Source organism: Rhineura floridana, chromosome 2 (genome assembly GCF_030035675.1).
Source record: "Rhineura floridana isolate rRhiFlo1 chromosome 2, rRhiFlo1.hap2, whole genome shotgun sequence".
Classification (NCBI taxonomy): domain Eukaryota; kingdom Metazoa; phylum Chordata; class Lepidosauria; order Squamata; family Rhineuridae; genus Rhineura; species Rhineura floridana.
In genome coordinates, this window is record NC_084481.1 from 209,814,476 (window position 1) to 209,828,103 (window position 13,628).

Consider the following 13,628-nt stretch of genomic DNA (forward strand, 5'->3'; position numbering starts at 1 on the left):
TAATTTCCGGGATCCCCTCTGGATCCCTTTTTGAAGATTGGCGTTACATTTGCCACTTTCCAGTCCTCAGGCACGGAGGAGGACCCGAGGGACAAGTTACATATTTTAGTTAGCAGATCAGCAATTTCACCTTTGAGTTCTTGGAGAACTCTTGGGTGGATGCCATCCGGGCCCGGTGATTTGTCAGTTTTTATATTGTCCATTAAGCTTAGAACTTCCTCTCTCGTGGACTTCCGGGAAGGGTGACTTAGCCTGTGCCTGCTTTTGAGACGGGCTCCTGCCTCAAAAGAAGCTTATTCAGATATATCAGTCAGATTTTTTTTTTTTTGACTGATTAAACTTCTCCCGGGTAGGGAGAAACGAAGAGATTAACCTCAAAGCCTATTTTTGTTGGGACGACCAGATCTCATTAATTTGTGGGACGAGGTCCAGCCGACGAACGTGGGACGGATTTTCAACAATCAAGCTCTATCTGATAAAGCGAACGTTCATCTTTTCTTCAAAGAGAGAACGCACTAACAGGCAAGCACCCTTCTTTCTATATTTTTCTTTTACTTGACTTAAATTGTTGCTGTTTAAAAGAGATTTGCCAGATTGATCAGTTTTTGACATCTCACCGGGGAGCCATAACTTCTCTCTGCTATTCACTAATTAATAGCTTATCTCTGTTTTTGTTGCAAAAAGCTGTCCTGGATTTGCACCCTAAAGATATACACGGAAGAGGGATTTCTATTCCTGATTTTTATTCTGAAGAATATTATATTGTCTGAGATTACTTTTTTCCTAGTTCATTTTATTTTGACGAATCTGTTTTCTCACAACGCCATTAATTGTTTCGATCCTGGGAACTGCATTTTGTTTACTTAAGCATGGAGAGATAAGGCTGTCTGTTCTGTTTACGCTGTGATGTCACCAAGTTTGGAGTATTAACCCAATTGTTGCTGAAATAAGAAGTGGTTCTTTTATATTTTTCTTTTAAAATGGCAATTAAGAAAGTGGCTGAGAACCTGGAAGTATCTATGTTTCAGAAAATAATGGATGAAATTGAGATAACGAAACGAACCCTGCGACAGGGTTGTAAGGAGCTGAAAATTGAAATGAGCAAAATGATAGGGGTCCCTGTGAGAGAGGAGACTCTGGAGACTGGAACAAACGTGGAACAGGAAAAAGACCTGCGACAGGGTTGTAAGGAGCCGAAAATTGAATTGAGTAAAATGACACAGGAGCTTAAAGAAATAGGGGTCCCTGTGAGAGAGGAGACCCTGGAGACTGGAATAATTGAATTGAGCAAAATGTCACAGGAGCTTAAAGAAATAGGGGTCCCTGTGAGAGAGGAGACCCTGGAGACTGGAATAATTGAATTGAGCAAAATGTCACAGGAGCTTAAAGAAATAGGGGTCCCTGTGAGAGAGGAGACCCTGGAGACTGGAACAAACGTGGAACAGGAAAAAGATTTGAAGCTTATGGATTTTAGAAATAAAATCTATTGTTTGGAATTTAATGTTATCTCTGAAGAAACTAAGGAAGATTCTAGAGAGAAAGTTATCAATGGCATGGATAATCTTCTGGACTGGAATGATGTGATGGATGGAATTAACTGCAGCCATGTGACAATGGAAAAACTTTCAAGAGATGAGCCAGTGCATTTTGAAAAAAAGAACAGAGATATGATCTTACAGCAGTATTTCAGCAACCTATTCAGAATGGTTGGCAAGATAATATCTGGGATAGAGGTAATTCCCATCAGACTCTTATTGTATGACTATGGTTATGACAGCAAGATTATTATGGAATACTGATAATGGAAGATTGGACACTGAAATTACTGGATTTAACAGGACTATCGGAAGATTGGACACTGAAATTACTGGATTTAACAGGACTATCGAAGATGGAAGATGGAAGATGGAACTAATAGGGATAATAGAATAATGGCTATTGAAATTATTGAACCTAACAGATTCTGATGAGACGGATTGTTTGAAATGTTTATTTTGACTATGGTTATGACAATAAGATTATTATAATTAGTAATGAGATGGATTAATTAATATGCTTATTTGGAAAAAAATTGATAGATATATTTCTTAAAGAACTGAAACCTCTCTTTGACTTTTTGTGGAAAGAACAAAGTAATGTTTATGAGATCTGATGATTAAGTAAGATAACTATTGGAGGAAAGTGATTTTATAATATGATTTAAGAGACAGGATTGTTATATATTATAGACTTATAACTGATTTGATATGTGACAAATGGGAAGTCAATATTTTATTCTTTATTTTTTTTTCTTTTTGTTCAATTATTTTTGATTTTGTTTTTTGTCTTTGAATGTTTAGTTTTGTATGTTGTATGAAAATTTGAATAAAAAATTATTAAAAAAAAAAAAAGAACTTCCTCTCTCGTTACCACTATTTGTCTCAGTTCCTCAGAATCCCTTCCTGCAAATGTTAGTTCAGGTTCAGGGATCTGCCCTATATCTTCCACTGTGAAGACAGATGCAAAGAATTCATTTAGCTTCTCTGCAATCTCCTTATCGTTCTTTAGGACACCTTTGACTCCCTTATCATCCAAGGGTCCAATTGTCTCCCTAGATGGTCTCCTGCTTTGAATGTATTTATAGAATTTTTTGTTGTTGGTTTTTATGTTCTTAGCAATGTGCTCCTCAAATTCTTTTTTAGCATCCCTTATTGTCTTCTTGCATTTCTTTTGCCAGAGTTTGTGTTCTTTTTTATTTTCTTCATTCGGACAAGACTTCCATTTTCTGAAGGAAGACTTTTTGCCTCTAAGAGCTTCCTTGACTTTGCTCGTTAACCATCCTGGCATCTTCTTGGCCCTGGCGGTATGCACTCCAGTTGAGCTTCTAATATAGTGTTTTTAAACAACTTCCAAGCATTTTCGAGCGATGTGAACCTCTGGACTTTGTTTTTCAGCTTTCTTTTTACCAATCCCCTCATTTTTGTGAAGTTCCCTCTTTTGAAGTCAAATGTGACCGTGTTGGATTTTCTTGGCAATTGGCCAGTTACATGTATGTTTAATTTAATAGCACTGTGGTCACTGCTCCCAATCGGTTCAACAACACTTACATCTCACACCAGGTCCCGGTCCCCACTGAGGATTAAGTCCAGGGTTGCCGTCCCTCTGGTCGGTTCCATGACCAACTGATCTAGGGAATAGTCATTTAGAATATCTAGAAACTTTGCTTCTTTGTCATGACTGGAACACATATGCAGCCAGTCTATGTCTGGGTAGTTGAAGTCACCCATTACTACCACATTTCCTAGTTTGGATGCTTCCTCAATTTCATATCTCATCTCAAGGTCTCCCTGAGCATTTTGATCAGGGGGACGATAGATCGTTCCCAGTATTAAGTCCCTCCTGGGGCACGGTATCACCACCCACAACGATTCTGTAGAGGAGTCTGCCTCTTTTGGGGTTTCGAGCTTGCTGGATTCAATGCCTTCTTTCACGTATAGAGCGACTCTGCCACCAATACGTCTTTCCCTGTCCTTCCGATATAGTTTATATCCAGGGATAACCGTATCCCACTGGTTTTCTCCATTCCACCAGGTCTCCGTTATGCTCACTATATCAATGCTCTTCTCTAAGACCAAGCACTCCAGTTCTCCCATCTTGGTTTGCAGGCTCCTAGCATTAGCATACAGGCACTTGTAAGCAGTGTCTCTCTTCAAGTGTCTTTGGCACTTGTGGTTAGGCCTGTGGTAATTTTGCACTTCTGAATTTATATCCTGTGCCCCTGCTCTCACAATGCCTACTTCTAGGCCTACCCTTTTTAAAATTTCATCATTTCTTTGGTTTTTATCCCAGTTTCTTGCTCTGAGTTTTTTGAATCTTCACTGCTCTGTTCTGCTCTTGCTGCTGTGCTGCTTGTCGGCTCTTTATCATCAGCCAAGTCAGCCTCTGCACTTTCTTGCTCTGAGCTTTCTGGCTCCTCACTGCTCTGTTCTGCTCTAGCTACTGTGCTGCTTGTCGGCTCTTCATCATCAGCCGAGTCAGCCTCTGCACATTCCTGTTTCATTCCAGCAGGTTTGCTTTCTTTTCTTGCTTCACTGAGCACTTGAGGTTTTACTGCGCTATCTTGTGAAGCTGTGCTTTCTAACTCTACCATGTCAAAGTGCTCTGTGTCTTCCCATGCTTTATCATTTGCATGAACACTCCTACTGATAATAACTCTTTGTTTGCCAGGCACCCTATACGAACCGCATTCATAGCCTAATAGGTTTCCCTTTAATGCTCTTGCAGCTAATTTACCCTTCCTTTGCGCTTTAGGTATATTAGCCCAACAGGTGGTTCCAAAAGTTTGAATGTGGTTTAGCTTTGGCTTACATTTATACAACATTTCATATGGGCTGCAATTTACTGCCTTTGCATAAAGCCTGTTCTGAACATAGTTCGCATACATTAGGCTTTCTGCCCAGAACATTGAGGGTAATACAGAGTCTTTAAGCATAGCACGTGACATGTCCTGCAGGTATCAATTTCGGCGTTCCGCCAAGCCGTTCTGAGAGGGTGAAAAGGCGGCTGTCAGGGAATGTTTTATCCCTTGTTCTTTAAAGAAGTTTTGCAGCCCTTGAGATAAGAATTCACCTCCTCGGTCTGAGTATAGCTGTGCTATCTTTTTACCAAACTTGTTTTCAACCCATTTAATGAAATATTTAATTTGCGCAGCAGCTTCTACTTTGTTTTTCAATAAATATAGAGAACCATATCTTGTATATGCGTCAACCAGTATTAAATAAAACCTGGCTCCGCCTTTTGATTTCCGGAACGGACCGGCTAAATCCATGTGGAGTAAATCAAACTCCCTTGACACTTTTATATTACTTGTTTTCTCTACAGGCGCTGCAACAGATTTATGTTCTCTACATACATGGCAGTCTACATAATGGTTACAGCTTTTGTAGGTTACGTCTAAGCTGTGCTTGGGTGTTGCTTGTAAGGTTGCGTAGCATGCATGCCCCAGTCTTTTATGGTACATGTGAATGCATCCATTATGGGGTGGCTTGTTAGTTATAACATTAGCAGTTCTCTCTGGGGTTTTAGCAATTACATACAGGGAATTTTTTATAGTGCCTCTAGCAACAATATTCCCACCTTTCCTTATTTCACAAATCCCTTTAGAAAAGTTTACATCATAGTCCATGTTGGTTAACCTTATAACAGATAATATATTTGAGTCAAGCTGAGGCACAAATAGAACGTTTGTTAACAATGTATTTAGACATGGCATATACAACGTGCCCCTCCCTTTTACCTCTATAGTTTTCCCATCTGCCAAGGTGACGCTTTCACTTGCAGGAGTTAACGTTTGAAAGAGAGTCTTTCGTATTGCAATACAATGGCTTGCTCCAGAGTCTATCGCCCATAACGTTTCTTCTTCAGTTTGATTGGAGTCCTTTCCTGCTCTTACTACACGCACTTGGTTGAGTTCCTTCGGCTGTTTGTTCTTCTTCCGGGTGCAATCTTTACGTAGATGTTGACTTGAGCCGCATGTGTAGCATAGTCTCACAGCAGGCGCTTTCCCTCTTGCTTCTTTTGGCTCTGGATAGCTGGTGTCTTGCTTCTGGTTCTTTTCTTCTCTCCTTTCCCATTCTTCAAGAAGTTTTCCTTTTACATACTCTAGAGTAAGAGTAGTCTCATTGATAGTCTCTAATGCGCAGACCAACGAATTCCAGGAGTCATTCAGTGTTGACAATAATAAGTACACCTGTTGCTGGGGAGAGTAAATAACATCCCTCTCCTGCAGCTCCGAAAACAGGCTACTTAAGGTATGTAAATGTTCATGCATTGACACCCCTTTCTCGAGACGCAATTGAAACAGCCTTCTAGCAATTCTTATCTTGCTCCCTGCTGTTTTCTTAACATGAACGTCCTTGAGGGTTTCCCAAACATTTTTCGCAGTTTGTTGATTTCTTACGTGGAGCAGCTGGCTGTCCTGTAGTCCTAAGATAACACAGGCTTTGGCTTTCTCATCCATACGAAGCCATTCAGCGGAGGGTGGAGCTGTGAGAGGAAGACTTTCTATAACACACCACACTCCTCTGCGTAGGTACATCTCCATTCGGACCTTCCAGGTGGCATAATTGGAGTCATTGAGCCTCTCCAGGGGCAACAAAGATGCATATGATGACATCATTGCTTCTTACTGCCTTCGTTCTAGCACACTGCACTTGCTTACACTTTCACCTCTGAGCATGCACAGACTACAGTGTGAGCTCTGGGCCCATAACCCTTTGTTGGAAGCTGGCAAAAATGTAGTCGTGTAAGACACAGAGGGAGGTAGCAATAATATACAGCAGTCTATGTGCAAGAATACTTTACTTGTGCATTCAGCATACAGCATACTGGTTACAGAATACAGGATACACGGCAGCAGCATCAGTCCCCGACAGCATACAGTCTCAATATACGCAGCTCACTGTTAACTCCATCCAACTTTCCCCCCACACTCAACACATTCCCTCCTGCTTGCTTTATAGGGCCTTGGGCTCATTAGTGGTTACAGCTGCCTGATAGCAGTAACCTGAGTCTTGTTATCTCCCTGGCTCTGCCCAAGAGTAGCTTAACCCTTTCCTACCTTGTTTGTGAGGGCAACTGCTGGCTCTATGATAGCCAACATTACACTCCCTCTGTCTTTCTCCCGACAGAGGTCATCATACAGGGCGACCAAGGCTGTTTCTGTACCAAACCCCGGCCGAAAGCCCAATTGACAAGGATCCAGATAATCAGTTTCATCCAAGAAGCCTGGAGCTGGCGAGCGACCACACGCTCTAAGACCTTGCCCAAGAACGGAACATTTGCTACCGGTCTATAGTTGTCAAAATTTTCAGGGTCCAAGGAGGGTTTCTTTAGGAGCGGTCTCACCACCGCCTGTTTCAGGCAGGGTGGTGCCACTCCCTCTCGTAGGGAGGCATTGATCACCTCCTTGCAGAGGGGAGAAAACATTGTGAGCCTACACCTCAATAGGCGATGATCTGACCATGACAGAGGAATAGATGTAAAATCCCTTACTCCCAGATCACCATCCCCTGTTCCAGTAGCAAAAATTAAGTGTTCCTTAAGGTGCTTTGAGCCCAAGTTATTTAGGACTTTGTGAATTAAGGCAAGAACCTTGAAGCTGTCCTGGTAGCAGATTGGTAACCAGTGCAGCTCTCTCAGATGTAAAGGAACATAGCATTAACATCACATTACAAGGCAATTCAAGTTTGCATAATGGCAGTCACTAGGGCTGGTATGGGCATATAAGCATGCAACTGTATTCACGACCATGTGGAGAAGAAGCATTCTTTGTCTGAATTCGTCCTTCAGCCTACTTGGAAAAAACTAAACATTGCTGCTGATTAAGCCTTCTTTTTGCAAACTTTAAAAACAGAACCCCGTGAAAACCAGCAGAAACCTATACAGTAAAGCTTCATTGTTTTTGAAATTAGAAATTGATTACGAGTCCTGTACGATGGAGGTGCCCCATGACAAAAGAAGTTGACAAGAAGAAGCATACTTTTAATGTCATAATAGCTGCAATAAGTGCAAGGTGAAAGCACCTGATCATAACTATGTTAATACTGTTCTTGTGTGCAGCACAAGATAACTTATTAAAGGACACTATCTGATCAAAATGGCTCCAGGCACTAAACTTTTGGAATGATCTCAAAGCCTTGTGCTCCAGGATAATTAAAGTTGCTTCTAGACAATCCAGCCATTCAACTCCTTTTCATAACAGTATCAGCCCTGAGTGTTTTATGTTGCAAAACAACCCCAACTAAAGACTAACATCAGTTATGCAGTGGCTTGCCTGAATCCGAGGAGTTAACCCAGTTTAGGACCGACCAACAACTTCACCTCCACAAGACTTTCCTTCAGAAACCGAACCTTTACAAACCCCACATTGCACAGATATGTTTTTGAACCGCTGAACACCATTTTCACATTGAGTAAAATGTTTTCTTGCATGACTCATTTTTGCCTGGACTTTTGCAGTTTCCCATAGATTAGTCACCCACCCTCTCCCTCTGCATATATGCCAGGCATTGCGGGTCGGAGGCAGAGCAAACATCTGCTTTCAATCCCAGAAGCTATTTCTTTCTCAGCCACTTGGTACATGCAGATCTGCAAGGAAGCTGGAATACTTTAGGAATATAGAAAGCGCCTTAGACAGAGTCAGAACCTTAGTCCTGTGTGAGCTCAGTAGGGTCTACATGAGTGGCTCTCAAACCTTTTTCCCCCCGTGGACCACTTGAAAATTGCTAAGGGTCTTGGTGGACCACAACATGATTTTTCTGCCTGTAGTAGCAATTGTTGTAGGATTTTTAATTGTATTTTGTTTCTTTTATTTCTTATATTTCATGTCTTACCATTTGCATTCCCTCAAATTTAAACTGTAATACAATAACATACAAGAAATGCAAGAAGCAATAAAAACACAATTAAAAATCAATATGAATATTTAATGTGGGCATGTTGTGGACCACCTGAATGAAGCTCATGGACCACTGATGAGCCACAGACCACAGTTTGGGAACTCTTGGTCTATTATTGTTGTTGTTGTTGTCGTCGTCATCATCATCACCATCATCACCCACCCTTCACCAGTAGATCCCAGGACAGGTCACAACAATATAAAATACATTATTAAAAACAGTCTACACTGACTGGCAGTGCCTCTCCAGGATTTCAGACAGGTTTCTCTCCTAGCCCTATCTGGAAATGACAGGGATTGAACTTGGGACCTTCTGCGTTCAAAGTAGATCCTCTCTCGCTGAGCTTCTTCTGCCCAGGGAAGTGGCACTCGTACGCAGCACTCACTTGGGCTGGCTAGCTAGCAAGAGATATGTTGTCCATTTTACCGTTATGCTCAGTGGCAGTGGGACAGGACCAATCCCCCCATCAGAAGCTCACGTCCATTTCAAATGTATGCCTTTATTTATGTGATTTATTTACTTAAAATCCTGATATCCTGCCTTTCCGCCTCAGCAGAAGGGCAGCTCGCAAGATTAAAAAACAACACATGAAAAACAACAAATGAATACCATATAACAAACTAAAAAAACTGAAACAGGAGACAGCAGATAACAGCCCAATCACAGGATAGCAAAGTTGGAAGGGGCCTAAAGGCCACTGAGTCCAACCCCCTGTTTGATGCAGGAATGCAACTTAAAGCATACCCTACATAAGCTAAATAGTGACAAGAAAGCAGACTAAAATTAGAAAGGAGAATCAAGCATCCAACAGGTACAAGGCCGGCTGAAATAACAACAAAAATCTTCAGGACGTCTCCAAACAACCTACTTATTGAACATTCATCCTGATTTGCTTGCACAAAGCTTACACAGAAATTGGATTATACCCAATCTTTACTGAACATTCATTCAGATTTGTTTGCGTGGTGTTTATGTTTTCCCATTAATTATTTGTTCATTCTGAACTTTTACATGCCAATCAGCATTCATCCTGCATTCATCCTGATTGACTTACAGAGTGTTTACACAACTTTCCGTTCATCTTTTGTCCTTTCTGCACTTTTCTATGCATTTACGTCACTTTCCTAACAAAAAATATATCTCTTTTTATATTGGATTTGTTGCACTAGGATGTCAGAGCCCTTTAGTCCACTTTAATTTCCTGGTATTATACTCTTGAATCACTCCCACAAAATGCTGACAGCCTGGAGGCACCCTCATTCTTAATCAGATTGAGGATCTAATGGACCTCCTGGCACAGAACATTCCAAGTCTGGACAGGCTAACAGGGCCGGCCCTATCATGTGTTTCCATCAACCTAAGCTTCAGATAGCACAAGGATGCTCAACTGGACTTCTTCAGATGACCTCAGGGAGTGTGCAGGCTGTTTTGGTAGGAAGTGGTGCACTAAACCAAGTTTAAACAGCAGCTTCATGGTTTGTTTCGCTCTCACTAGAGGGTAAGAGCAAAGCAGGAGTGACTGGGCATTATAATAAGTTAGCAACCCTGGATTATCACAATGTGTGACTGCAGCCACAGAGGGACAGCTTTTGCTTACTGAACTATAGGTTGTCTTATTTCTTTCAGAATCTCAAAGAAAGTCCCCATACTGAGGATATAGTAATATATCTGGATTAGGCATGGATGATACATTTGATTCAGTTTGCATTTCAAGCCAAATCTATCAAATTTGTCCTTTCCTAAACAATATGGAAACCGAAACACTGTCATCCTTCAAAATTCACACTTATTCATATTTTGTAATGGAGTTTGCCAACCAAACCAAGTTTACAAAAATGCATACATTGGGGGACAGAGTGCATAAAAATGAATATATGAGTGAAAATAACATACAAAATGCATTACATGATGAGACGTTGCTTGCAAAAATGTGTACCTTGGTCAAAACTGGCTACAAAAATGTGTATATTAGAAGAAATTCGCAGTAAAATGCTGGAAAATTTTCATGAGGGTTTTTAAAAAAAATATTGCAAATTGCTACAGAAATGTGGAGAACTGAATTTAAGACTGGAAAAATAAGAAAGTGAGAGAAACGAAACTGACAGCCCTTTCCATCCCTAATTTGACTGCATTAAAATTAACTTCTTATTGCTTAGAAGGTGGAAGATCAGTCTATTAACAGCCTTGATGTATTACAATTCTAACATGTTTTTGTAAATCTTCAGGTGTAGCAGTTGGGGTGATGGGGATGCAACTCCAGATCCACACTCAGCCATGAAGCCAACTGAAGCTTCACCTTCTCAGCTGCTAGTCAGCTTCACCTGCAATCATGCTTAGGACAGGTGAAACTGACCATGGGGAGAGGGGGAGGGGAGGAAGAAGGGCAGAAGGGAGGAGGGGGATGGGAACATGCAGGATGGGGAGGGGAGGAAGGCAGCTTTGATCATTTGCATGCTTTTTGAGTTCAGTGGGATTTACTCCCCTACAATCACAGGATAGGTGAAACTGACCATAGGGGAGGAGGAGAAGAGGGAAGGCTGGAGAGGAGGAAGAAGGAAGAGGGGAGAGGTGGAAGAAGGGAAGGAGGGGAGGGGAAGGAGAGAGGGGGAAGAAGGAGGAGGCAGGTCTGATCATTTGCATGCTTATTGAGTTCAATGGAATTTAGTCCCATGCAGTCATTCTCAGGATAGGTGAAACTGACCATGGGGGAGGAGGAGAGGGGCAGAGCTCGGAAAAGTTACTTTTTTGAACTACACCTCCCATCAGCCCAATCCAGTGGCCATGCTGGCTGGGGCTGATGGGAGTTGTTGTTCAAAAAAGTAACTTTTCCAAGCTCTGGAGAGGGGGGAGAGGAGAGGAGAGGGGGAAGGGGGGAGGGGATTGGAAAGGGAGGGGGAGAGGGCAGGAGGGGTGAAGGAAAGGAAAAGGACAAGAGGGAGGGGAGATCTATCTGGAAAGCTAGGGAGGCAAGAGTTAAATTTCCCTCTCCAGCTGCAATATCGAGAGGACTGCCCCCTGCACAAAAATGAGGCTTGAGAAAGGCCTTCTATTGTACCCTGCAAAAGCCAGTGGATGTTTTCCCCCAAAACCTACCTGTAGCAAAGGAGGGGCAGGTTTAAGATAGTCACAGCTGGGGATGGAAGGCTTAACCTGCCCAGTTTCAAGCCCTAAAACCATCCCTCCCCCATTGCAATTAGGCTTAGTGGGGAAGAGGATGGAGGGGAACCTGCTGACACATGCAGATCTGCTGGTGCCATGTGGATGAGCCATGCTTCATCCCTTGGACCCCAGGGTGGCTTACAGAAATAATCAAATAAATTATAATAAAACAATTACACAAAAAAAATCTTGACATGCACAGTAAAAATTTCAAACAGTACAGTACATTGCAGCCACCGACATAATACCAGCCCTTGGGCTTCAACTCTTTGCTACCTCCCAAAGGCCCGAAGAATAAGATGCAACTTCAGTTGATGCTGGTTAGCCCCTTTGTGAGTATTTTGAAATAAAAAAACAGGATAGTAGTATTTTGAAATAAATAAAACATATATATTCATCCTTATTTTGTGCAGAGGGAATAAAGGCAGAAGTGTTTTATTTTTTTACTTGGGAATAAATCCCACTGATCTCATAGGCACTTACTTCAGAGTAAACACACACAGAATCTAGTTCCCAAGCTATCTTTTAGAAAAAGCACAATTTGTTTTTGTTTTTTTAAAGACTTTCATAGATCTACATGCAGAGAGGAACAGAGGAAGCTGCCTCATTCTATGGGTTCATCTAGCTCAGTATTGTTGACAGAGACTGGCAGTGGCTGTCACGTTTTTCAGACAGGGGTCTTTCCCCAATCCTATCTGGAAATGCTGGGGGTTGACCCTGGGACTTTTTGCATGTAAAACAAGTGATCTACCATTGAGCTACAGCCCTCCATGCCCGCCTCAATGTGCTGAGATTAGATGTTCTGGACTCAACACAATCACAGATTTCATCCAAAGGGCACCCTCTCTAAACACCACCCAGTTCTCATTACTGGCAAATAGAATTTGCCATTCAAGTTCCTCTTGCCTCTACTGAGCATCAAACTAGCAGAAGAATTAAGAGGATCTTGCAAAATTCCCAGTGAGTCCAGATTAAGTTGGGTAAATCTCCAAAGACCATGATGAATCATGGCTTGCATGTGACCGACTGCTTTGATACAGCTCTCAAAATCTCACAGAAAAGATATTTTCACTTAACTGTGAGTCAGCCAATAGAACTGCGGATGGGACCTAACCTTCTACCACACCTGAAAGCTACAGGCTAGCTTAGGAGACACAGGGCAGGTCATGCTTCTGGGGTGAGAGAGCAGGGCCTGGAAATTAAGAAGGCTCTGTCCTGATGTTCTCTTTACTATTATTATTATTAATAATTATAATTATTATTATTATTAATCGCATTTATATCTCACCTTTCTCCAAGGAGCTCAAGGTGGCATACAAACATGGTTCTCCCCCTCCTCATTTAATCCCCACAACAACCCTGTGAGGTAGATTAGGCTGAGAGGCAGTGACTGGCCCTAGGTCATCCAGAGAGCTTCATGGCTGAGTGGGGATTCGAACCCTGGTCTCCCAGGTCCTACTCTGACACTCTAACCACTACACCACACTGGCTCTCTTTCCTCCCCAGAGTGCAAGGAACTAACTCTAGAATTCTGTTCTTTAAAACTGGGACAAAAATAAACTGCTGAACTAGAGGGCCTATTTGCACAATTCCACGGAAAGGGAACACTTTATACCAGGTCAGGCTATTTTTCCTTATAGCCAGTATTGTCTGCTCTGACTAGCAGCAGCTCTCTAGAGTCACATTCACATCACCTGCTTCCTCATCCTTTTAACTGGACACACCAGGAATTGCACGCGAGACCTTCTGTATATAAAGCAAGTGCTCTTCCATCAAACTGGGCTGCTTAATTGGTGATATTAGGTCCTTCCCCTAATGTTGCAATGCTGGCGGAATCCATTAAATCCTATATGGCTGCGATGCAGAACAGATGCAACTGAAGCATAGACCATTGGGAAAGTCTGTAACTCAGTGAAAGAGCATCTGCTGTGAATGCAGAAAGTCCCTGGTTCATTCCCCAGCATCTCCTGGCAGGACCAGGAATGTCTCCTGGAGAGCTGCTGCCAGTCACTGTAGAGACTACTGAACTAC

General features: G+C 42.1%; 1 protein-coding gene across 6 annotated transcripts in view; it reads right to left on the reverse strand.

Moving 5' to 3' along the window:
* SYNE3 (spectrin repeat containing nuclear envelope family member 3) overlaps positions 1-13,628 on the reverse strand; it is a 133,352-nt gene that overhangs the window by 92,564 nt on the left and 27,160 nt on the right. Inside the window, exon 1 of one of the 6 annotated variants that reach the window (XM_061612067.1) lies at positions 5,276-5,339. The exons of the other annotated variants lie outside the window; for them this stretch is intronic. The gene's annotated coding sequence lies outside the window, so the exon portion shown is untranslated. Of the gene's footprint in view, positions 1-5,275; positions 5,340-13,628 lie in introns of those variants that run through there. 6 annotated transcript variants of the gene reach the window in all.